The sequence below is a fragment of the Phalacrocorax aristotelis genome, chromosome 5 (genome assembly GCF_949628215.1).
Source record: "Phalacrocorax aristotelis chromosome 5, bGulAri2.1, whole genome shotgun sequence".
Lineage (NCBI taxonomy): Eukaryota > Metazoa > Chordata > Aves > Suliformes > Phalacrocoracidae > Phalacrocorax > Phalacrocorax aristotelis.
Genome location: NC_134280.1, coordinates 43,296,139 through 43,320,989, shown reverse-complemented (window position 1 = coordinate 43,320,989; position 24,851 = coordinate 43,296,139). Strand labels below are relative to the sequence as shown.

The window sequence follows — 24,851 nt, the reverse complement described above, 5'->3', positions numbered from 1 at the left end:
CCCCAGTAGCTGCATGACATCTTTATTTTTATTGGCAAGAGAAGCAGTATACACAGCGACATTGCAGTCTCTTAGCTCGTTAAAAATATCTCAATAAATAAAACAAATAAGCAACATATACACTGGAACAGAAAATGAAAAATAAAAAAGGGGGGGAGGAGATGAGCGGTAGCAAATCATGGAGCAATAAGGAAGAGGCATTAGAATGTGGAGGGCAGTCTGTAATCCAGGCTGTACTTGAAACAAATCATGCAGGGAGCTGGGGACATGGTGGGCTTTTTTCTTCCTTTTTTTTTCTGAGAGCCTTGGTCCAGTCTTAACATTACTGTACAAGAGATCAGGTTTTGACTTAAAAAAAAATAGACAAAAAAAAACCCAAAAAAAGAATACAGCTAAAGGGAAGTAAAATCTGAACCCAAAGATGTCTCATAAATGTATTCCTGAATTAAGATTTTTCAGAAAAAGAAATAGAAATAAAACGAAATGCACAGACAGACAGACAGACACAAAACCCAACGACAACAAACAACCAGGAATGTTGCTTCTCTTTTCTCTTTGGTCAATCGCTTGGGGAAAGACGCTGCAAAGGTTCAGACCATTAGCTTTGGTGCTGTTTTCTGCTCAGTCTAAGTGGTCCACAAGAGTTCAGAGTGAGGGAGGTCAGGAGGGGTCTTTTGGACCAGTTTACTTGAGGTTGTTAAGGTTTCAGAAGCTACAAACTTGGATACATCCCAATTCCACTTCAGTCTCAGACACTGGACAGTCTGGAGAGAAGAGAAAAAAAATAAGAAAAGATAAATACACCAAATGCAGGACAGTTTTCTGAGATATGTTGTCTCATAAGTTCTTTTCCCCTACATATCAAGGCTGTGGTTCAACCACCTTGATTTCAACCACGTGTTGAAACCTGCCCCTGGTCCCAGTGCTGTGGAGACACATGGTTAATACAGCAGCTGGGCAAGATTCAAAGCAGCAGGAGCAGCCCTCGCCACCCCTTCATCAGGTGGAATGGGGAGATCAGATGCGCAGGTGCTCAAGATGGGCTTTAGAAACCTCACCCAGAGCAACTCTCAGCTCCTTCTGCAAAATCAGGCAAACCCTGATGGAAACAAATAGGTTTTCTTTCCACCCAGATGTAACATATTTATACAAGATCTAAGCACATCAAAAAAACAACAAAAGATGAACATAGACATAATGATTCCTTTGATGTTTGGATGTATAGCCTAAGTTCAGAGTCTGGTAATGTCACAGCCTTTTTCTGTATTGTACTGTGAAATGGTAAATCCATAGGCAGGAGCAATGCATCCATCAAAAATTCCATATGCCGACAGCAGCATCTCCGACCCCAAGGGATGTTGTGCTAAACCCCTGTTTTCTATGTGGTTCCTGGTAACCCAGCCCTGCGTATCGTCTCTCCTCTGCCCTGTTTATCAGCATGTGACAAGATGCAGTGACCCATTGGGTAGCCCTGTACCTGTGGGGTTTGCTCTGATCTGCAGCAACCTGTTGCTACTCATTTGTGGGTTGGTGAAACAAACTCTGTGACCAAGCAGCGCCCATGGGGGATACCATCTAACTTGGGGGAGGGATGGCTTTGCAGGCGAGATGCTGTTTTGGCCTTCAGAAAGCCACCTCAGCTCATATATCAAAAAGCAGATATAATTATTTCCTCCCACTAAGGAAAGCTTCCATTTAGCTTATTTCCTTTCCTTTCCTTCTCAAAGTTATTAATTATCTAATTACAACCACATTCTGCAGACAAGCTCTGGACTTGACAGGCTGCCCAGGACCGCTTAGGAAAGCTTAACTGCTTGGTGTGTGTGAGCAGCGATGGTTTGTGTATGTGCACGTCTGACAGATGACAGGCTGGCCCATTCCTAACACTGGTGTGTCCACAGCCCTCGCCAGGGAGGGATTCAGGAAAGGAAAGGGAGGAGGAAGATGGACCAATTTCTGCTTGAGGCTGGGGGCAACCTTTAAGCTCAGTTACTTTTAAAAAATTACCTTCTCCAGCAAGGGGTGGAGGATGCTCACTGCCAGCTATGTGACAAATTGCTGTGCCCTGCTCTCCTCTGAACCTGGCTGCCATGTAAAACAAGGTGGAACTGGATAGAAAGCAATACTGAGCAGATCTATTTCCACTGATTTTTTTAATCCCACCCAAGACTGGAGAGGTCAGCACAAATCTGCTCCTACAGCAAAGACAGCTATTTGCAAGCCATGGGTGAGACGCCCTGCTCTGGCTGCTGTTGCAGTGCAGATCTTGTTTCCACTGGTCCTTTCTGGTTTCCAGCAGCTCTTTTGGCTCCAGCCAACTGGAAGAATGGGAATTTCACAGCAACTCAGTACTAACAGGGTGTTTTGGCTTCCCCATTACATCCTGGAGATAAATGAGCATGGTCTACCCTGTGGACTGAAGTGCTACTGTGCCCCAGTGTTCTGGCATGGCTCTGCCAGGTCCCTTCCTGTGCTCCTGGGGTTTAACCCATCCTTTGCTATCCCACACAGGGCACCAGGACCAGGGTCGTGGTGGGTCTATGTGGCTGTTGTTCAACCATTGCTTGGTTAATGCTTGGTTACCAGCCCTGGCAGAAGCAGGTGATCTGGTAGGCTATTTCCACTGCTATTTTCTGTGATTATCCACTGCATGTTAAAGCAGCCTATCTCAGCTGATGGAGCAATATTAAGACCAGATATAAAGGCTGCCCAAAGGAAGCTGCTATACCTGGCCATGAAGGGGTTATTCTCCCCATCTTGACAAGTACTTGTGTTTCAGTTCATGTCGTATAACTTTTTCCTGGTTGTTCTTACTACATATTCTATATAAGATCCATATCAAAGAGTAAAACCCGCTCATTCACAGACCCACTCTGTCAGCACAAGAAAAGGAAAGAAGTGTACAAAAGGTTCCTTTTTCTCTGGACCCTTGGGATGTTGGATGCTGACTGCTTTTGAAATTCTGTCTTGAAGTAAAAATTTTGAAAACACATAAATGGTAATGAAGGAGGTAGGCATCTGCTTATTGCATGAGGGACATGCTTTGGTGGTGGGATGTGAGGAAACATGTTGACTGCAGGCAGAGAAGTCATGAGATGTGTGATATCTGCACCCAACCTGTTCCTCCTCAGGTATCCCCTACTGGTCACTCAAATAGAGGAGTACTATGCTAAAAGTCTGATAGCATCCCATGTGGAGCTTTTTAAGGTGAGGGGACTTCAGTGGCTTCTCCGATTGCTGAAAAGAGTGCTACATATATTTGAGAATTTATACTCTGAATCTGGCTTGTGATCCTCATGTCACAAACTTGGTCCTTGCTCACTGCATGGTTTGAGTCTTGCAGGGGGAGGGAGGATTGGCTTCTGGCTGAGGAAGATGGATAATACCCCCAGAAAAACTTGCAGGCTGGTCTTTCCTCCTCTTCTACCCAGTGCTGCAACACCACTGCAGCCAGACCTTTCGTGGTGGCTGCCTCCTGCTCCTTGTTTCTGGAGAGTCCATCTTGAAGTGTCCCAGTAAACCCAGTGCCTTGTGCCAGGGGCCCCAGAAGGGCTGGCTCTGATCTCCCACCTTGCTGTACACCAAAAGGGGAAGCACTGCCCTGCTTGCCTTCAGGAGCTATAAAATGAGTCACCAGAGCCCTTCTGGCTCTGTCGCCTCTTAAATTATAGAGAGCTTTTCCGTAATGATTTTGTGCTTTAATGGACCCTCCCAAGGTCACCCTTCATGTTTATGAGCCTTTAATCCCAGAGGGGCTCAGCAAGGCATTCATTGAAGCCTGCCAAGGCACTCAGCTGGCGGCTACTCCTGTGGCACTTCTCAGCTCCGCTCCTATGAACCAGACCCATGGAGGTTTCCTAATGCAGTCCTGCAGAAATGGCTGCAGGCTTCCTATGGCAGCTGAATGATGAGGTATGGATCTATGGGACTTATTCTTAAAAGAAGCAGCAAAGCAGCCCATAGTGGATGTCACAGGGAGGGGGCAGAATTTCTTCCTGGCACTAAGTTGGTGTGGCAGGACAGCAGGACCTTGCAGGGTTTAGTTTTAATCCCAGCTCACACACAGGTTGCTATGTAATTGCTCTCTCTGCTTGTGCCTCAGTTTCCCTGGTTGGGAATTTGCAGTACATCCCTTCCTCTCTTACAGCGTGTGTGGGATTTTTATCAACTGCAGCCCATAAGGCACCTTGTGATTCTCCAAGGTATAGCTGAAGGGCATAATGCTATATCATAACAATGCATGATTATAGGATCTGAACTGGGAGATGGTATATGGTTAGGCTCTCTGCTGAACATCGTTTCCAAGCATTTGTAACACACATTTGTAGCTTGTAACACAGAATAGAGTTGTTATGTGCTGCTATATTGCAGACCCAATGCAGTTTCTGCTATACAGTGAATTGAGGGCTTGTTGCTCTATTTTTCCTTTGCTTTAAGACCATTCCCCAGCCCCATAAGAAGCATCCCCCAGCCCACCACCATGAGAGCAAAGAATTGCAGGTTTGATGTAAGGTGGTAGCAAGAGCAGAGCCCTGTTGCAGGAAATTTTGCAACTAGTCCCTGAAGTCCTTGCTTATATAGGATTAGGGTGGTTCTGGTTACAAAAGGATTGAAATAATTTCCAAAACATGGTCAAGAGTGCAAATGAAATATGAAATGCAGCAAAACTATTTGCGTTTGGTTTTGTTTGTTTGTTTGTTTGTTTTAAAGGGTGCTTTTTCAACCTCTTTTAAAGTTGGGAATGTGAAGAAACAGTTCTGTGCCCAGGATCCAGCCTCTCTCCCTCCATGTGGATTTTGGCCAGCCAAAATCCCTGCTAGGAAGGTGCCGGCCCACCTTCTGGACTTGTGTTTGGGGCTGGGGACAGGGTCAGGCAGTGAGGAAGGGATGAGGGGTGCGAGCATCAGTGTAGTGCAGCACACATCAGCTGCTTGCCCTGCACCAGCTGGTACTGATTTCAGCAGTCACAGAGAAGTTTATAGACTGTTTTCCTGCCCCCCCTTCCGCTTCAACTTGGGGAAGTAAAAACCAGTGTGGTTCAAAGCCAAGACCCCGGCCCCTCTTGGTGGTTTGGTGCAGGGCAGCAGCCCGTGGGCTGACGATGCTGCCTTCAGGCACCTCTGGAGCAGATGAGGTTTCTGAACAAGCATCCTTGCCAAAAAGAGTTTGAATTGCAATAACAAATTTCTTATAAGTGACACAGGCAGCACACTCCTCACTGGCAACACGTGTGGCTACCCGGGGGTCCCTGCCAGCTTCCCCACAGGTCTGTGTTGTCCCGGCAGCTCTGCTGCCTTCAGCTTCCATCCCTGCCTGCTGTATTTTGCCTCCTTTGAAGTCTCTCTCCCCAGACTGTGCCTGCTCTTTAGGCATGCCCACAACATTCATTTTAATGGGATGTTAACTTCAAAGGCCGCTTTCTTTTAGGCTGTGGGGATATGGAGTGGGGAGCAGCATTGCTGCAAGGCTGGCCAGCAAGCAGTGGGACTCCCTGGGGTAAGGAGGTAGGGTGCCAGCAGCATGGGCAGCATTGCTGGGCATGGGTGACAAAAGACTTCTGCGATCTTCTTCCCCAGGAAACAAAACCCACACATAGGAAGCAAGTATTAAACCAGCGCACGAGAAAGCGCCGAACAAACTCAGCTGGAGATTCCCATTGCCACTGTCTCAAAACTCATCATTCCAAAATGAGAATAACCAGAAGGGATGAATACAGGGAAACATACAACAAAAGCCCACTAAGGCTATCACTAACCCTGGCTGATAATTAAGGCTTTAGTGTGCCAGGTGCTGCACAATAGCTGGTAAGGTGTTACAGAGACATTACAGCGTTGATGGGGAAGGAGAAGTCCCCTGTTGAGTTGGACCTGCTTGGCGATAACGTAACGTCTGAGCAAAACGGGGCAGAACAAGATGTCAGGCAGTGACATCTCTGGTTGCTGTTACCCAGATGTGTACCTTCAGGGCTGGAGACGCTCTATATGTTTATAAAGAGGAGGGAAATGTGACATAGGTGAGTTATTCTGGAATAGTCCAACCACTGGGTTCAAGCAATGCTGGGTTACAACACAAAAGGGGACGCTTCTGCTCTAGAAAAAGTCAATAAAATGTTTCAGTCGGCGCGAAGTAGCAGCTGCCCTTAATATTTTTCAGAATAAATAAATGTGGCTAGTTTGGTTATTGCATTATGTCATACTCCCGGTACGCCCACCCGCCGCACCAGCGCTGCGTGCGTCCTGCCCTGTAGGCATGGGGATGTGGACAGGAAAAACAACAGCGAACAATGCAAAACGTGACTTGGGGGTGCACGTGTCGGCCCCCGTGCCTTTGGAGAGAAAAGGTCAGCGTGGGCCAGCGTGGATTACTGAAATGCCAAAGCAAGTAGCTCCAGGAATTGGGTTGTTCTTTTTAGATTAGGAAATGCCAAGCTGGAGGGGAGGATGAATCTCTGCATCTTGACTCTCATGCCAATAAGTCTGAATTTGGATTATTTCTGGCCATGAGAGCCCCGTCTTGCCTGGCTACTGGGACAGTGAGGTAGATGTGACCCCTAGCAGGTCACCTGGGCTCCTGAGAGCATCCTGTGTTCCTCTCTTCCCACCACTGTGAACCCCAAATTTGCCAGCCAAGGAGACTGCCTTTAAGGCCTACATGGTATCTTGAAGTGTAGATGTCTGAGACACCCAGGAGGCTTTTGCTGGGGGACATAGAAATCACCTAACCTGGTGGGGCTTGTCATAGCATGGGCAGGGTCCCTGCATGAGGTGCTCACTGCCAAACACTCCCATTTCAGCCCTTAACCTTGCTCATTCCTGAGCGTGGTGAACCAGGACCATCACTCCTGGCTCCCTTAGGAATGATTGCTTTAAAAAGCATACAGCAAGTATCAATCATAATATCCACAGTCAGGTTTGCACTCTTTGCCTTCCAGCATCCCATGGTTTTTCATCTACTCATAGCCTTCGGAAACTTAGGCTGCTTGAGCTGAAAACTCTCTATGCCCAACGGTGATTCCTCTTTCGTGTCATAGCTTTTGTTTTCTGGAGCCTTGGCAAAAATGGTTGAGCTGTTTTGGAGCACAGGGAGAGTAGAAAACAGCCGTGCTTCAAAATGCTGAAGGCTTCCCTGTGACTGTGTGTTGGGTACTGGGGTGGCAGTGGGTGGAAAGCTGAAAGGCAGCATGCAAATCGACCGGCTTGGAAAGCGGTGTCCCACCAGGACCTGGAAGTAATTAAGTTTGTTTTGACCTAGTTCTGAGCCTCCCAAAATCACCTTCCAACTATGCATGGACTGAGTGTTTCTGTGAGCCATATGAAGCAGACCTAAGGCAGGAAGCATGGAGAGTTATTTTGGCTTGGCTTTTATCACAGCGCCGTTAAACTTGCAGCCTCCATGAAGGAGCTGAGGTGTGCTAGGGTGGAGGCAAGGTGGTGGTTGCCAGGAGCTGGCTTGGAGCTGAACTCATGACCAGCACGTTGGGATGTACACAGGCAAACCAGGTACCTGGATGAGGTGAAATGTGTTCCCAGCAGGGTGCCTGGCCAACTTCAGTAAACCAGCATGGCTCCTTAACCCTGGGAGGTGGGATGCGTCTTGCCTCCCTCCTGCCTGAAGAAGCACCTGGTGTCATGTAGCAAGCTAAAGTTAAGCTATGCCCAAGCGCAGGCTATGCATGCAGCCTTTCCTCTCTCCTGCCACGTCCACAAACCCCCTGAGCCCTCCTACAAAGGATCCTCTTCACCTGATGCTGTCCTCTCTCTGCCTGCTTCACCCCAAAACAAGGGCCATTGCTCTGTAGCTGAAGGCAGGCCCACTTGTTTCTAGAGTTTGTAGTTTGCTCTATCAGTCAAAACTGGATGTCAGAAAATGACGTCAGAGTGACACCAGAGGAATTTTCAAAGGCTTTCCAATTCTGCAATTCCTATGCTGAAACTTCTACGTATAACTTGTATCAAAAAAGCTAAAACCAAATCAAAACACATGGAAAATTTCAGCTGAATTTGTCGAATCTTTAGGTGCGATTATGGAAATATGAGTCTCTTCTGTCTTAGAATGGGAAAACTGTATCTGCGCATGTTGTGTTTGTGTTTATGCATAGTTTAATATATGTTCAAATATTTTTATAGCAAAGTCAAAGGAAGAAAGTATAGTGTACTTACAGCTACACTCACTGCAGGCATTGGCTAGATCTGTACCAAAGGGACATTCTCAAATTATCTTATAGAGTGGTCAGCTGTCCCCAGAGCCAAAATGGACAGTAGCATATATTTGAAATTTGAAACATTTTTGTGATTTAGATGGTGCAAAAATGGAACTTTTTAGGAAAAATACTATATTGCATAGCAGCAGCAGGACCTTTGTGAGCAGGTAAGCACATGCCCTCCCACGTGGAAAAAGCCAGCGTGAGGCAACCCCTGAGAAGGATGGAGAGAAGGATTTCAGAAAGCCATTTCCCAGGTTGCCTAGGTGGGGAAAATGAGATGGCAGCAGTGTGAGGTGGGACATCAATGTTCTGGTCGTGTCCTTGAGTGCATCTACCTTGCTGCCCACACATCTCCTGGGAATCCTGCCCATACTTGCTTGTGCAATAGTCCTGGGGGATCCCCAGCTGCAATACAGGGGGCTGGGAGACCTCTTTTTGAACATGACCAGAGGCGAGCAGCAGAGGTGAGGCATGAAGAGGAAACGAAGGTACAAAGGAATGGCACCTTAAAATATCAGAAATCCCTTGATTTTTAGGGTGTTTCACAACACAAAAGGCTAAAAAGATGGGGATGGGGAATAAATTCCTATCCTCATGGTTGCTTTCTGCCCTCCAGGGAGTGCTGGTCCTTATGGCCATGGCACAGACCCCTCCACGGGCTGGGAAAGGAGAGAGGCTGAATGTGCAGCCATACCTCAAGCAACAGAAAAGGCAGCAGGGCCAGTCTGCAAGGCTTCAGAGGGGAGGAAGCAGCAGAGAAAGGAATTCAGATAATTGTGTACATGCAGCGGGGGGGAGAGAGGGCCAAAATCAGATCTAATGCTGCGGGTATGGACAGACTGAAACCAGATACACTGGCTTGTGTTTTTCTGCCTTTGCTAGTATGAACCCTTATCAACCATTCGCTCTTGAAGTCTCCCAGATGAAGGAAAGCCACAATTATGTGCATCTTACAGCTGGGAAACCATTTAAAAACATATCCCTCACAGTTGTTCATTCCTGAGCCGCAGGGCCGCCCCCTGCTATCACCAAATGTACCCCTCGCTGTCTAGAGAAAAGCCTCTAATCTAATTTACCCCAGGCTTTTCAGACCTTAGAGGATTTATCTGCCCTTGGCTGGTCCGAGGGAAAACATCGTCCCTGGGTCTGGCAGCTCCCTGGTTTGTTATCGGGACAGTAACTAGCTGTTTGATGGGGATGTGGCATAAGGAAAAGAAGATTTAAGACTTTTCTCCTCCCTCCAAGACTGTTTCTGTCTTCCCAGCCCATCCTGTCCACCATCGAGAAAGGTCGCTGGCTTGGCCCCACCTCAGTGTCCTGGAAAAATTGTGGCGATGAAAGAACGTAAAAAACAGTGCCAAAAAAAGAAACCAACAGGAGAACCTGTGGCCCTGGTCGCTGCTGCCAATGTCTCGTCCTGGCCAGCGGAGCAGGACAGAGTACACCTGCGAGCCCAGGGACTGGACCAGCTGCCAAAAACAGTTCCTCACCCACAGCTGAAATAAATCTGGGGCACTTGTGAGTCCTTCTCTCATAAATAACTATCCAAAGCACAGAGACATGGATTGATTCAATATTTTTTTTAATAAGTCTAATGTCAGCAAGCAGACTATATTGATTGATATGATGGAATAATCTTGCTTTAAATTCTTTTTTTTCCCCTCACTCTGCTGCAGAAAGGATCATTGGTGCCTATGGCCACCTATATAAATAGACATTATCTATGGATAGATGTCAGTGTGCTGTCCTGGAAGAGCTGCCAGACCTGTAAGGTGCTCAAGTCCAGTTTAACAATGCTGCAATGTACTTGTCACTGTTTATTTACTTTCCTTTTCACCAGATTTTTTTTAAAATTAAAACCAAAACTAATAAAAAAGAATTAGAAAAATGTAGAAAACTACCATTTTAGAAATACATGAGGTACCATTTGCTTGCATGGACCCAGTGCATTTGACACTGCTGTATTTAACAGAATGGCCTGCATTTAAAACTGCTTTATTGATCTATAATCTATGGGCTTATCTATTAACATATTAATCAGCAGTTAGCTGACTTCTTTTGACTGCCACATAGCTTACTATTTTGGCATCTATCATCCATCTGACTTTATTGCACCCAGTTCATATTTAAAGGTGAAAAATGAGCTTTCCCATTCTTCCAGCTTCAGGCGTACCTCTGCAAGGCAAAAATACCTGGAGCAAAAGAGGTTTCTCTGGTACCAGAGAAGGCTGTGACACTGACAAACAAGTTTAACACCTCTGCAAGCTCTTATCTAGATTTTTCCTTAGCTCCTGATAACCGAGCTGTTGGGCTTTCTTTGGGGCTTCAGTTCCCTTTCACTTGAGAAGAGATGCTCACCAAAGCGAGACGCTGAAGATCTGGTGAAGCTCCATCCTGGACCTGTGAGATGTCTGCAAGCTCAGAGCTCCTCTGGGAAGCCGTCTCTGCCCTGACGCGAATTGGCATAACCCACATGTGCCCATCAACAGATGAATGCAGAGGTGGCCTCTGTCATACCCAGGAACTTGTGGGCTCTACCACTTCCCATGGAAAAACTTGCCCTTTGGGTTCCTGAAACACCCAGCGAAAGCCACTTCAGCTTTTCAGCTTGCAGCTGGTTACTCTAGCCTGGATAAAATCAATCGCCTGGGGCTGGCCTCAGAGTAGGGAGGAGAAGTGAGAGCTCTGCAAGGAAGCTTTTTGCTGATGGTATGCTCAGGGTTTCTGTATTATGTCCTGCCTCTCTGCAGCAACCTCTGGGCAAGTTAGCAATGTTTGCTCCAAGGTGCTGTGTCCCTCCTTGGCCAGAATATTAAACAAACAAACAAAAAAAAAACCCAAACAGCTTTAAACAGGAAGGAGCCCCCCCAGAGGAACATTTCCCCCAGCCCTGCACTCCTCCATAGCCTGAGCATCAGCCCCTGTAGGGCAGTGGGGGTCGTCGCAGCTGGAGGAGGAGGTAGGTTTGTGGGAGCCCCTTGTTAAAATCTTGGCAGCACATCACTGAAAACGCAGCTAGAAATTGCCGAAAGGCGGAAGCTGCTAATGAGCAGTTGGAGCAGGAAAAAGCAGAGCTGTTTCCATGTCTGAAAGGACTGTCTAAGCTCTGTCCTCGGCTCTGCCCAGCTGCCTCGTGGGTGGTTCAGAAGAACAAGCTCTGGGGGATACCACCAGCGTCTCCTGACCCACGAAAGGGCAAGTGGCCAGCGAAAGCCAGCGCCTGGGGGCAAAAAAGGACAGGAGGGAGCCAGTCATCACCAGCCACCCCCCCACCCCCACCCCACCACCCTCCCCCTAACACACACCCCCACCCCCCCACACACACCCCGCTAACAGGGCAGGCAGAGAAAGCCCACTGATGTTTTTTCAGGCTCATCTCCCCTCCCCAGAGGCACCCACACACAAACATGGCTTTGCACAAGAAAGGTGTGGAAAAAAGGAGCAGGGAGGGGGAAAAAAGGCGGGGAATGAGATGTTCTTCTCAGGCAGCTCAAGTGAAATATATGGAGCTGGGGACAAGAGGTAGCACAGATGCACATGTGTCTTTAAACTGTGACTCTGAAGCTGACGAGTCTCGTGTGGAGGATGAGGGCACCCATTTCATGTCTTCCTCTGCCTTGTGAGCTCCTGATCCTCTGGCCTCTGGGCTTCTCAGGTCTGGCCAGCTGCCAGACCACAAGGAATTCTGGGCAGGCATTTGGTTCTCCCTGCCTGAAATGCACACCCACTACTCACTTGGGCTAGCCAAAGCAGTGCGAAAAGTGATGGAAATATGTTACATAGAAATCAGGTAAGGACAGCAAAGTTGTTACGGAGGGGCCATATATTTCTTCTGAGACGCTCACAACAAAAGCCATTTGCAAATCTTATCCTGCACAAATACAGCTTGCAAGCTAAGGCTTAATTTAGTTTAGGAGACACTTGCATGACCTATTGTTACAGCTTAATGACTTATCCCATCAGCTGGGCTACGATGACCCACTGTGTATCTGCACTAAGCTGCTTGGAAAGTAAAATATATTGGTGTTTAAACCAAACATATTCTTGTAGGCTGATTGAGTCTATCTGGGAGGAAAATATCAATAGGAACATAGTTGTCTTCCTCTTGGAAATATGTGAAGACGATGGCTTTGGGCAGCTGGCACCATATGCAGCATGGTGTGCAGCATGCTCTGACAATGCTGGCAGTCAGTGTGAAATATGTCTCTGGTCCCTGTCCATCTCTACAGGGATAAACACAACTGAGATATGAAATGGGCTGTAAAAATACCCTTCTGCCTCCACCCCATTTTAGAATAGCAAAGAGTATTGGACAAAGGAAAACCTTTTCTCCTCCCCACTGCGTTCCTGCCAAAATAATACAAATTCTAGGAAAAACACCTTCTCTAAAAATAAACATATACATCTGCAGCTTTATTCTTTTTCCAAGGGAACTCTTTCAGTCTGGCCTGCTCAGCCAGTAGTTTCCCTGCTCTCCTTGTTTTTCCTGTGTGCAGCAAGTATTCAGCTGCAGTCTGCAAATCTCATGAGTGGCAGCAACCCTGCAGGAAGCGAGAAGCATCGTCATCTGGCTCCAGCACCGGGACTGGGCACTGGCAGGTCCTACCCCATGGGTGAGCCCTTTCTTACCAATTTCCCCGCTTTACCTGTCCATGCTCTATTTAGATTAGGTAGTTTGGGAGGAATTTGTGCTGTGTCCATACATAGCTGAGCACAAGGAAGAACAGCCTCAGCTTTTTTTCATCAGTGCAACACAAAGACCCTGTAATAACACGGACTCCTAAGAACAAATCAGCAAGTGGATGATAGCAGCCATCCATTATGACTGACTCAGCTTAATGCCAGTGGAATTAACAACAACAACAATAACAACCAAACTTCCTTACAAAAAGAAAACCCACAACTGAAAAAACCTGGGGCCACCCACTAAAAAGCAGAGACAGTTTGCATAAAATCAACAGCATTTTGTGGGCTTCTGTGAACAATCTGCGGGACAGGTACAATTGCCTTATGAAGTCGGGGTGCTTTTTAATGTTTGATACAGTCACTGACAAATAGCAGCTGAAACACCTGTAGGCCAGATGTGCACAGCTGTACGTGTGCCGCTGCTGATCAATCTTCTGATTACATCATGCTCCAGATGCCTGACTTCAGAAACGCTTGGAAGGCAGAGCTGGAGTGAGCAAACAGTGAGTTTAGGCATTTCTTTCTTCCCTACGGCGATGCCGTGCCTCCTCTGCACGCAACGCTGAGCCCTTTTTTTTGTCACTGACCTGTGCGATGCAGCCTCAAAGAAAATACCGGGGAAATTCCAGCCAGCCTTTTGAGGGGAGACATTGGCATCCTATAGCCAGGATAACGCCTCTGCATGAATAATGTGCTGGGGAAATGGGCTGTGTACCATCCACTCTGTGTTTCTACCACCTGAGACCCAAAAAAAATATCAATGTCTACCTTTGAATTGGTTTATCCTAGTGTTTCTCCGCACTGCAACACATGGCACAGCTTCACTGTCTCTCTACAGGCACACGTGTGTGTAAAGGAACTGCTGTGAGAAGTCAAGCTATTTTAATTTTCAGTGGATTCATTCCTGCTAGAAGTACAGAACTTGTGCCTATAACACTGCCTGCCATGAGAGGGACTTGGAGGTGACTGGTGAAAAAAAAAGTGGCTTTTTTTCAGTTGGAGTGGGGAAGGAAGTTTTCCTTTTGCTGTGTGAAGCTGTGTTTGCTCTTCAAAATTAGCAAACAGATGCTGGGACAGATTCCCTGAAGCTTGGGGGATTTAATCCTCAATTTTTATACTTATGGATCCTTACAGAGCATCACAAAAAGCCCTTAGTGTGAAGAAGCAGGATTCCCCCTCTTTCCTTGCCCAGTGTCCTCAACGTCACCATGCCCAGGTTTTTGCAGAGCCAGGACTTGCATCCCAGGTGACATTCCCAGATGTTTGCAGAAGAAAGGGTGCTACTTAGGCGTCTCCTCCCTAACATGAGGCAGCATTTGAAGAATGTGCCCTTACTCACTGCACCCTGGTCCCCAAAGCTGGTGACTGCAAATGATGAGCCCCGTCCTGGTAGTCTTTCACAGGGTGGCAGGTGCAGGTTTTTGATAACCACCCAGGCTCTGAGTAATGGCGGTGATTCAGTCTATGTGTTACTAATCTCCCAGAACCTTCGGAGGGGATTGTACCAGGCCAGGTCTCCATCTGGGAATAATCAACACAGCTTCATTGAAGCCAAGGGGCCAAATTCTTACTTGGAATAAACCGGCTTAACTCCACTGCAGTCAATAAAGCTACTCTGATCTTTTTTATGGCAAGAATAGTCCAACTCTTTAAAATATGTGGGGTTACAGGGTGTTGCCCTCATGCAGAGGGAGTTACAATTTATATGCCAAACAATCCCGCCAGGATAAGAAGTACTTGGCATTGAATAAGGCACTCCGGTGTGTATCAGTGATGTAAACCATGCCGTGCTTCAGAGAAAGCCACTAGCCGACATGCAGAGCCGGGGTGAGCACAGCTTGGGACAGGAGCCCCACTGCACGCCAGGGCAGCTGTAATCACCTTTTGGGCACCCTGTAAGTGACTGATGCTAACACTGTGCCTCTGGGAATGGCTACAGTGACCTTGAATACAGGTGTTGTTAGACCGTGCTTGCTTTGCATTTATCTGCTAATGCCCAGATGCTCTTTCACTCTGTCTTTGATGGTCTGACAGCTACATTAACATGGGCACAAGCCTGGCAAGAGCCATCCTGGGTCCTACATTTCTCCTGGACTATTTTTTCCAGCCTTTGCTGCAAGTACTGCACTGTACAATCCTTCTTTCTTTACAGCTTCCACCTTCCATGCAAATGGCATTGCCCATGCTTAAAACCAGCCCTCTAGATTTCAGCCTGAGTCACAGAATCACAGAATGGTAGGGGTTGGAAGGGTCTTCTGGAGATCATCTCATCCAAATCCCCTGCTTGAGCAGGTACCGTGTCCAGGTGGGTTTTGAATGTCTCCAGGGAAGGAGACTCCACAACCTCCCTGGGCAGCCTGTTTTACTGCTCTGTACCCTCACAGTAAAGAAGTTTTTCTCATGTTTAGGTGGAACTTGCTGTGTTCCAAATTGTGCCCATTGCCCCTTGTCCTGTCATTGGGCACCACTGTGAAAAGTCCTTTCACCCAGCTGCTGCTCTTTAGTATAATGAACCCCTTCCTCCTCCTCCTTGGTGTTTATAAGCAGCCCTGCTACTGCCTTTCTTCTCCTCCATCTCCTTGCCAGCCTCTTCTCAAGGATGACTCTCTGCTGCCTGGGGGTGCCCAATACAGCTTTGCATCAGGGGACCATTGCAGGACAAGTGGCGGTAGGTAGGATTACTTGCATGGCTAGAAGGGATTTTGGAGTCTGTTAGGTTGGGTTTTTTTTGTGTTGAGTATGCTATGCTTCAGTATGGTCTTGTTTACTTTGCTTCAAACCTTTTGGCTGGCTCAGATCCCACAAACACTTGAAGGTCTGTGTTGTTTTTTGGCTGTTTGTGCACCTCAGGTTTTGGTAGCTACCAGAGGGTTTCCTAATTGAGGTAATGGTAAGGCTCTCTGGAGAGGAGAGCAGCTATAGGGAATAATGTGGCAGTGAACCTCCCTTGGGGCTGGTCATGGGTGAAATATTTTATCTTTATTTTTGTGGTTTCTGATGTCGCCATCCTACTTTGGGATCATGGTCTCCTGAGGAGATAGCAGTAACCCGCCGGTCCCTGTCCGGTCCCTGAGCAACCATGAATCATTCATTTTTCCAAGACTCATAAGGATAGCATCATTGCTTATAACTGGGCTTGAGGTTGGCCAGCTGCTTTGCAGGCTTTCCTGAAACTGTTACGTGGGTGATGCTGGGCAAGCAAGTAACGGGAAGCAGGAGAGGGAGCGATCTTACTCATGACCTCTTTAGCAACCGATTTCCAGCCTGTATGGTACTATGAGCTCCCCAGGATGAAAGCTGCCCAGCCCCACTGCTCTGCTCCAAGACCCTAGCCTGCACTCCCATAAACTAATGTCCTGAGGCTTTTAATTTCCTTTGCAATGAGTAACTAATAACTCTTAAAACTTTTTTTATATGCATCAGTGAGCTGGGAGTGGACACCAAAGGTGGTGTATTCTGCTTGCAATCTGCCAGCTTTCTATGTTGCTGTTTCATGTTTCTTTTCTGTAAGTTTTCTATAAGCTATCCTGCAGACACTTCAGAGCTCTCATGTCAGTTTTTCACCACAGGTCTGGAGTTTATGGCTTCATCAGAGGTAGAAAATAAAATTGATCACTCCCTTGCTGCTCTCTTTCAAAGGGGAACAAACAGTCTCTCCACCAAGTTCAGACTCCTGGAGGAAGAAACATGCAAAGATGAATTCTCTCTCTGCAAAAAAAAGTCAGCATGCCCTTAGCTTGTATCCATTTAGTGATGTGTTTAATCCCATACATAATGTCTAAATGTGTGCCGTTAGCCTTGCTTACTTCAGTGGATTTAGCACATGCATTAAGGATGTGCAATGTGCTTTGCTGGATCAGAACAGGCTAGCAAATGACTAAGAGGATCTTGAATGTATGCACACAAAAGCCTAGAAAAAGCTCTGGAAAATAGGTTTACACGGTCTTTTCCAGTCTGTCATGCTGCAAAAGGCAGATGTATGTTTTCTTGACTGCAGTTGTCAGGGTTTTTTGGAATTGGGTGATTAAATGAATGGGTTAAGTCAACATTTTCAACCAAATAACTGTGTGGATGACTCAGCTCATAGCCAGCTGGCTGGACTTGTTTAGGTTTGCCAGCAAACAAGCTGGACTTGTTTGAACTTTTGAGTCTGAACTCTGCTAGGTTCCCACTGAGCTAATAACCTATGTTACTTTGACACCAATGCAATCTTCTTTCTGGAGGGAGGAAGAGTTGCTCTCTTCATCTGTTCAAAACAAAGACTTTGTGCTCTAACTTTGACAATGCTGTTCCTCTCTGAATTTTGCAAGCTGTTTTAGGATGTACAGACCTGAGCTAAGCTTGTGATCCTGTGAATCAGGGGCTTGCTCTGAAGTTGCTGCTGGTGAGCTTTTCATCTGACTGTTTGGGTTTGGTGCTGAACAGCTTTTCTGCTCTATACAACTGAGTCTTAAATGTGTCTTATGTTTGCAGTACAGCAAAATGTTTCCTAGGCTGCTTTTTACTCAGCGTAAAACTGCACATAGAATCACAGAATGTCCTGAGTTGGGAGGGACCCACAAGGATTTGTGAAGTGTGAGGGAGGCTGGATGTTACACCTAGTAACAGAAGTAGAAGCTTTAAAGGGTCAAGAAATCAAATTTAATGCAGGTAGGATATGGGGAAGTATTGATCTGTTTCTCTCTAGAGAAGTGTCTGTGCATGCTTCTACATCCATTACACAGATCATGTCTGATACCATGTTTAGACTTTAAATACACTGTAGGTATGGAGGAGCATAGGATGTCTATAGTGACTTAATTTAAGCACACTTCACTCCTCTGTGTTTTACTAGTTAAAGATGCTTTGTTTTCTTTGAAATTTCTGGTTGCCACTCTTACTTAGGCACAGACGTGTCTTGTCATACCCATATGTATGCTGCACATTTCCCCTACATATATATGCACCTATACAACACTTGCCCATATCAGTAAATATTGGTGTGCATGTATGTACATACATGTAATACTACAAAGTTAGTGTTCAGCTATTAGGGACCACAACCATAGGGATACTGTTGGCAACCAGAGAGATTCTGGTTTTGGACATCTTGCTTGTGATGAAAGCCTCTTCTTCCACCTGATCCTCAGTTCTTAGCAAAAGTGATTAGCTGTATTTCTTACTACATCCTCACTTGAAAGGCAAATAGGTTTCTGAGGATCAGCAGTTCCTCAGCTTAAAGGCTCCCTAAAACCAGTGGTGATTTAAATAATCACATAAATGAGGGAATGAAGTTTTAGGTGATGGACTCAGGGATACTGGCTCATTTTTGTGGCACGCATTTTCTTCCCGAAGGTGGAAGAAGAAAGAAATGCAAATGGAAAGGAACTCACAAGTTTCCCCTACCTGAATATGCGTGCTGCAGCTAGGATAAAGACCCTTACCTGGAGCAGTGTGCCTGGCTGGGAGCTAGTCTCTGCAACATGTCTGAGGCTGCAGCCCACTTGAACTGCAGACGGAAACCTTGCAGCAATGCAATGTGCTTCTGTCCCTGTGGGACTGGCAGGAAGTCTTTGGAAATCAGCACTTCCCAACTGAAAATAACTCATTTGCTTGTGCTATGCCTGCCAGTTGGGGAGGTGTCCTCAGACTGGGGGAGCTGTTGGGCCATGCTGGTGTCTGAAAGTGCATGGATGCACCATACAGGAAACTTAACCTGACATCCCACATGACTTGGCCAAATAAAGTGATCCCTGCCCTTTCCATACTTATTTATATTTTTAGTTGACTGCATAATCTGGCCCTCTAGAAAGTCCCTTCAGGAGGTCACACAGCTGAAATAATAGCTAATGAATTTTTAAAAATGATTTGGGAGTTATTAAATACTTTCTTCTTCCTTTCCTTCCCTCTATGCAGTCCCTTTTTGGCAAGGGTTATTCCTGGGTTATTCCACTGGACTGCTTTCCATTCCAGGGCAGGGCATGCTGTGAAAGCATCCTGATATGTATGAAGGAAGGACCTGCGCTCATCTCCAAGTGTTTCCTTGCTGCCCCAAGCTAGGTAGGGCTGGATTAAGAAAGCTAGCTGAAGTGTGCCATATCATAGCAGCTCCAGAAACTGTTGACATTGCCTTTTTTTTTCCAGAGATGTCACTGTTCTGTTCCCATCACCTCACTTTGCTGTTTAATCTCTTGTTACTGAATGGTCTTAAATCCAGGGGTTGGGGCTCTTGGATTTCCCCAGTATTAAACCCTACAAACTATTTCCATCTATGCTCCGTTAATGAAAGGATCAGAGTTTATTCCTTTCAGTGGAGCTGTGCCTGGTTACACAATCTAGGCTCTGACTAGAGCAATTAGTGGTTTTTATTTGTTCTGGGGGAATCTGCTCCCCTTTTCTATGTCTGCAAAATCCTCCCATGTGCATGGGCCATGTATGAGCTTCTTAGCTCCTGGGGACTCACTGCCTGGCCAGGGGATCAATTCTGAGACCCAGCAAGTCATCTTGTTGGCTGAGAAGTGCTCCTAGGCACAAGAGAGCCAAGGGATGCCTGTGGGCTGCCTTTCCAGGAAAAGGAGCTGGTCCAGGGACCAGAAATGTCTATGGAGATGGTCTGGGCCACTGCAGTAGCAGGACATGTAGGGGCTGCTCTGAACAAGTTTGTGCCTTCTCCTGACTTCCAGCTGTAAACATCAAACCTGAAAATGTTGCTTTATCCCTACTTACGTTGGTCTTCTATGTTATGGATTGAAGTTTTTCAGAGAGACTCAAAGAGCAACTAAATGAAAGACTGACATGAGCATGGGCTGGTATTCTCCAAAGGATCAAGGAAATTTGGTGCCCTTCTGTGGTGGTGCAGTGCCCCTGGGCCTCTCTAGGATCCCAGCACAAGCCCTATTGTGTTGTTATCTTAGTATGATGACTTGAGTGTCAAGCAATCTCTGGCCACATCTGGGCCATCTGCTGCCTGAATGGTACATCAGGACCACACTGAGATCTCAAGGTAAGCTCCATCTTGCTGTTATCTTGGTCATAATGACTTGGGTACCAGACAATCTCTGTCCACCCCTGGGCCATCTGCTGCCTGACTTGTGTACCAGAATTGTGGACAGAATGTAAAATATTGACCAAACCCAATCATCTCAATCCTATAAACAGCGATCCAAGGAGAACCTCTGAGCTCTCTGGGACCGCAGCAGGCCGTGTGACACTGTATCCCCCCCGGATGCCTCTTAGGGTAGATTTCACGAGGACTGAAGGATTGTCTGCTGACTATTTCGCAAGGACTCAATTTCATGAGGTTTGCTGGCCATGCACTGACGAATGCTGTTACATAAAAGTGAGTAACTTATGAAACTCACAAAAAGGGAAATTTTATTCACAGGTTAACCCTGGGGGGGTGTGTATACATGTGCAATTTGACTATACATATGTTAATAGGGATAACAAAGCCGTTGATCAAGTCTGTGACTAAGATCGGACCTAGCTGCACCTAGACTTCTCTCTGAAAAAAGTTTAGAAAGCAAGGGGGTCTGTTCTGAACCTTGTGACTCAATGGGAGGGTCGTCCTTATCCCCTGCAACCATAATCCTTCTGAATCATTCTAACTTGAGTATACCTCAATTTTCCTTTGTGCACTTTGTCTATGTAAGTAGAGTGAACCTTGCCGTTCTTGATTCTTTAACTAAGATGCTGTTGACTGTAAAAAAATTCCATCAAATGGCTCTTTTAAATTGGTTGATGCTATTAAGCATTATACAACCCAATACTGTGATCTATCTCAAATATTAATCTTAAATTGCTAAAGCTGTGTAACAAATCATGTTCACAACAATTTGGTGTAGCTGGCAGGATACACAAGGTTGTATTTGTGACAATTCGGTGTAGTCGGCCATATCCACAAATCTGCATTTGTGACACCTTCAAAAGTATCTTGGTCTGGAGGAACCTGAAATCTCTTTGGCTTCACTTCTCAGTTCCAGTCTGTTCATCAGACCCTCCCAATTCCCTAATAACAGAGTAGCGGAAGGTAGTCTTGGCTGCTTGAAGACCAAGTTCAGGGTGATGGTCTGGTGTGGGGAGTGAGTATGCACACACAGTGAAGGTGAAATAGTTTTATGCTTCAGCTCAGTGGTGCTTGACTATGTTAGTTCTTTCCTTTGCCTCCAAAACAGCCTGGCTACCGTATGTGGGTGGGGAGGTGCAAAACCATCAGGCTGAATTTTGAGCTGCCCCAAGTTCAGTAGCAGATGAGAGGTGGGGAGCTGAGCACCTATGCTCCTGTGGGAGAGCTAGTGGGGACTTCAGCTCAACTTTGGGTTAAGGTTGGGACCAGGGTGGGAGAGAAGGTGGGGAAACCTTCACACGTACCCTACAGCCAGTCTCTGGGAACCCTGTTTACACCTTTCTTCCTCCTTTTTTTGTACCCCTGGAGGTTGTGTAGGTGTGAAAAGTGTTGCTGGCTCCTGGGAGCCTTTCTGCCTCCAGCCTGTCTCTCCCTTGACTCTGATGTTCATGGCAGGTCTGGCTGGTTCCCCTTCATCCCAGTTATCATGCCTGCAACATCCATGTGATGCAGTGCTCTGTCTCCACAGGAAAGTGGAGATCCTGCTGGGAACAGGCTCCTCACATTAGTGTGGTGCCTGGTCAGTCTTAGCCTCCCTTTGTGATAAATCCCAAGCCAAGGTGCTCATCCTTCCTGTCACCTCTTCCCTGGTCTCCAAGGCCCTTTGCTTCCTCTGCTGTCAGTCTTCTGGGCTTCTTCTCCTGGTCTGCTCCTTCTTCCCCCTCCATTCCCTTTGCTCCCTCTGCTTTGCTCCATCATTTGCCTCTGCCAAGATGAGAGCACAGGGGATGATCCCAGCTCTTGGTTCAGATTCTCCCAGCTTTGTGTTGTACCTTCTTCCAGTTTTGGGCTCAACTCAATACCAGCAACAGATAGGGAGACGTGTGAGCACATGTGCTCTTGGCAGCTCTCTGTAGTCTCACTGATTGCTCTTCCTTGTACAAAGCTTCAAAAGCAACATGAAATTCTCCAGTGTAATCAGTGTGGGTTTGTCCTGCCTCAGAGGAAGCTGATGCTTAAATCCCCTCTACTTCACAGGGGCCCCTCCCACCATTAGGCATCATCTCTTATAGTTACATTACAAAATGGGGCATCTTCCACAAGATCCTATCCTGCTTCTCAGGAGGGGCTGCAGCATGGAGGAAAATCCTGTGTTTTCATGTCTACCTGTAGCAAGCAAATGCCAGTGTGGTGGGATCTACAACAAGTGGGGAGGGAGGGGGGGGGAGAGATGAAAGTACAGAAACACATACTTGAAAATATCTATAATTTGGGAACCCTGTTGGATCAATAGCATCTGTAATGCAGAAATCTTAATGTTTTCTGCTTTCCTTTCTGCAACAGAAACCTCAGGTTGCCATGTCTAGTTTTAGTCCTACTTTACTGGTATTTTCTTAAAGCTCCATGTAACTTAATATGTTTTTAATGTAGTATTTTTAATAGGGTATGGCTTTAGTCTTCAGACTTTAGGCAGAAAAGCATGAACACCTGATCTTTGAAGAGTTCAAAACTAGCAAAGAACTTGAAGTATGGTCTCTCAAATCCTGACTCAGTCCACATCTGATGTGGGGGGCTGGCAACTGCCTGGGAATTGGGGGGAACCAGGGGCACAAGCTTTTCAAAGCTGCAGAAACACAAGAGGCCTTTCACAGCAAGTTAGAGAAATGCTCCAGGTGTCAGCGTGACTTTTGACAAATTCAGTCTTGCATTCAACAGTGATTATCACTGTTGTATACAAGGAGGGGGGAAGGTTGCATCCCTGATGTAGGAAGTCAGGGGAGAAAATTACTCCAAGAGGTGTTTAGGTCCACCAACACCATGCAAGCAGTTCTGTCTCTGCCCTGAGTTTTTTGCATCTGTTTGCTGACCATAATAGTGATTTTTCTTAATGCATCCTCATCTCCACACAATTGCTGGTGGTTTGTGAACCACAGCACTGCTGATTTAAAGCATGCCTGAATATTTAAGGAAAGTCTGATTTATGCTGTAAGTGCTTGCTCATCAGTTTTCCTTTTAATCATTGCAAATGTTGGGACTCTAAAGCCCCCTTGGCTTCCCCAGTCACTTTGCACAGCTTTTTAGTAATTCTGCTTTAACTGGAGACCCTGGGATGGCTCAGGCCCAAGTGAACTCCTTGAGATTCTTGTGTAGTATTCTCCTGGTGGTACCCTGAGATGAGCAGATGCTGGCCTTTCTCTCAACTCCCACTCAGTGCCTCAAATCCCAGGGAAAGCTCTCCTTCCGCTGTTACACCCTGTGCTTTGAAGACAATGATTCAACAAGATCTTGGGGGTTTGTATAGTTCATCTGCCTTTGAAAATTCGCAGCGATTTCCAAAGCTGACATAGGGACACCTCTATGCAAAGCCTGCTGCCTTCAGTGCACGCCCTCTGCAGAGCTTCCTCAACACTGATGCATGCATACCCTGCCTGCATAGTGAGACTTGCCTGCCTGCAATAAAGCTAATCCTCTCCTGAATGTTCCTACCTGTATGTGATGCCTGGTTGCAGTTATACATGGAGCTCTTCCTGAGTTAGGCAGCCTGCTTCTAGTCCCCCAAAAGTAGCAACTAAACAGCCTGTGGGTAAATAATTTGGGACTATAACAGATATGTCAAGTCCATGCAACTCCAAGGAGAGCCTGGATGCAAACAGCTCTCCCATGCAAAGTGGGTGCTAGTGCCTGTTGAACCTGACTTCAGCAGGAGCAGGGTTTGGGCTGTATTTTCTTTTCATTGTGCTGTGGCTGTGCAGCTTCCCTCCACTTGTTTGGAAAGTTGTTGCTTGCACTGTGCTGCCTGGAGCAGTTCCCAGAAAGCAGCACAGCCTGCACTCTGTTCTCTTGGTTATCTGCTCTGCTGATGTGTACACCTACCTCTGTCTCTCATGTCTGCTGCTTCCCCCGCATTTAGATCACTTGTTTTGGGTCACTTTCTTGGTACTAACTCCACTGCATGGTTTTCCAGACTTGTTGCTTTTCTGACTCTGGAGGGATGTTTTGTTGTCGTTTATTTGTTTTGCTGGCCAGAGTACAAAAGGTTAAACAGTTTGGAGAACTTTATTCTGCATTTACTGCCGAGGTAGGTTTCTAAATCAACAGTAGGTTGTGTATTGGAGTGACTCACAGAGCTGCTTAACCTTTTTCCTTCCGTTTTGTGTATCTCCAAATCTGAAGCGCACATCTGCAATTTAGATTGCTGAAATGAGAAGCTGTGAAATACATATAAATTGCTGTAGATAGGCAGCTCAGCCTGGCCCCGGTGCAGAGCTGGTTTCCATTTGGCAGCAGGTCGGATCCCACTGGGATGCAAAAACCTCCTAAAAATACAGGGCACTGAGAAAATGTTCTGTGCTGTGGGGGTACAACCAGCAAGCAAGATAGGCTGGTTGGGATGCACAGGGCTGGGCAGAGAAAAAAACAGCCTGGTTGCATGTGAAGCCCTTCTCTACATGCAGTGTTTGTAGGAAGGCCCTGTCTCACAGGGAGGTTTGGGCATGCAATAGGCACTCAAAGGAAAAGTATTAGCATTTGCTTTTCAGGGTGGAAACTGAGGCAGCATCTGTCAACCAAAACTGTAGGGTCAAGTTGGGTCTGAACCAGGAGTAGGTTCAGCCTGGCTCCTTTATTTAGGACACAGTGGAGATGAGTGCCCCTAGGATGGGCTATGGGTGCAAGGAGGGCAAAGCCTGCTGGCTCCATTGTATCAAATACCATGCAGTAATGAAGGAAAAGAGCTGCTGTCCATACAGTTAGCTCAGAGGCTCTGATCTAAAGGACTGCCCCAACAAGGCACCTCAGCTATCTGGCCAGTGCAGAGCCAGCCCCAACATCCCATGGCACTTGGGGCACAGGTGTGCATAGCCTCAGCCAAAAGCAGCAGTGTGAAACAGGCTGGAGGGAAGCAAGTGTGGGGGCTCC

The 24,851-nt window shown here is 46.6% G+C and overlaps 1 protein-coding gene across 1 annotated transcript in view; it reads right to left on the bottom strand.

Annotated features, from left to right (window-relative positions):
* Positions 1–675: 675 nt before the first annotated feature.
* The window catches only part of TWIST2 (twist family bHLH transcription factor 2), a 38,202-nt gene continuing 14,026 nt past the window's right edge, over positions 676–24,851 (bottom strand). The window contains exon 2 of the mRNA XM_075094169.1: positions 676–764. The gene's annotated coding sequence lies outside the window, so the exon portion shown is untranslated. The remainder of the gene's footprint in view (positions 765–24,851) is intronic.